Source organism: Phragmites australis, chromosome 10 (genome assembly GCF_958298935.1).
Source record: "Phragmites australis chromosome 10, lpPhrAust1.1, whole genome shotgun sequence".
NCBI classification, from domain to species: Eukaryota; Viridiplantae; Streptophyta; class Magnoliopsida; order Poales; family Poaceae; genus Phragmites; species Phragmites australis.
In genome coordinates, this window is record NC_084930.1 from 17,650,500 (window position 1) to 17,652,025 (window position 1,526).

General features: G+C 46.1%; 1 long non-coding RNA gene across 1 annotated transcript; it reads right to left on the minus strand.

Annotated features, from left to right (window-relative positions):
* Positions 1-300: 300 nt before the first annotated feature.
* Positions 301-900, minus strand: LOC133883607 (uncharacterized). Its single transcript, XR_009902921.1, has 3 exons — positions 828-900; positions 677-743; positions 301-559 (listed from the first exon to the last, which is right to left on the minus strand). It is a non-coding gene; the product is annotated as an uncharacterized LOC133883607 (long non-coding RNA).
* Positions 901-1,526: the final 626 nt, after the last annotated feature.

Here is a 1,526-nt window from a genome sequence, read left to right on the forward strand (position 1 = left end):
ACCTGAGAATGAATTTCCTTCTGCAATTGTTTAGCTCTACTCCTTGTAATTGGACCAGCTATATCAAGTGGAGTTTCATTTGAAGATGAATGAATGCTAGGCATGTCCTCATTACTTATGACACGTGTCCGTTTTGCCGAGTGTAACACTCGGCATAGCCTTGTTTGCCGAGTGTAACACTCGGCAAACTGTTATTTAGCAGGTCGACAATTGATCCATACCAGATTCAAAACTGTCACTGCAATTCAAAACAATATACATATATTTCACAGATTACCACCTTCACATAAACATCGCATATTACGCAAACATCACATAAAGCGTCGCATAAACATCGCATATTACGCAAACATCACATAAAGCGTCGCATAAACATCGCATATTACACAAACATCACATAAAGCGTCGCATAAACATCGCATATTACACAAACATCACATAAACCGTCGCAAGTGACACAAACATGACAAATTGTCGTGACAAGATAGCAAAACATAGTCCAAACAAAAAGAAAATGTAGCAGGCCGTAACGGACTCAACACTTGATTACCACCTTAACCTGCATCAATTAAGGAGCAAAAACGCTAATTAAGAAGTATGCATTTGAAAGTAAACAGAAATGGTAAGTATGGATATAGGGTTACAAAAGTAAGTTTTCAAAGTGAGGAGAACAAACCAAAGTGAGGTGGAGTACCAAAGTGCGAACCTCCAGCTCCAGGCGTATTCGATCCCTCTGATGGATACTGCACAAAGTAGATAGTTAGCACAACACTCTATGGTTGTAAGAATGGTAATAATGGTGATTACAAGGTTATAAACTAACTCACAGGAGTGTTTGGAGCCTATGGAGCAAGTGGACGAGAAGGGGTTGGCATCGGTGGCGGAGTTTGACCCATTGCAGCATAAAGGGGCGTCATCATCGCATACCATTGGGATCGTTCTGCCGCCAATGTTTGGAGCCTGTGGAGCAAGTGGACGAGAAGGGGTTGGCATCAGTAGCGGAGTTTGACCCATTGCAGCATAAAGGGGCGTCATCATCGCATACCACTGGGATCGTTCTGCCGCCATCCTCTCCTCGAACGATCTCTCTAATTCGTGCCGGAGCCTCCTTTCTTCATCCAGCTGGGCCTACAGTATGTCATCGCAATCTCATCATCGTTCCAATGCAAAGCATGTAAAGATAGTGGAGGATGAATGAAACAGAACTAACCTGCATTTCGTTCATCGCAATCCGTGTAGGCTCTGGGCGAGGGCGTATACCCGGACTTGAGCTCGTGCTCTGAGCTCTAAGCTGAGAGAGAGAGGGAGTGGTGGCCGTATCGAGTGTGCCGTCGCCAATCCAGAATCGGCCATGTTTCTTGCCTCCTCCCGCCCTCATAACCACTTCCCCATCAAGATCCTGCTCGCTCGGATCGAAGTCTGGGCCGTGGACCTCCTTTGCCATCGATGTGTATCCATCCAGGCGAGCCTTGACGTTCTCGTTGGTGTACGCTGAGGCCGGGTCATTCGGGTCATAAGCAACCCCG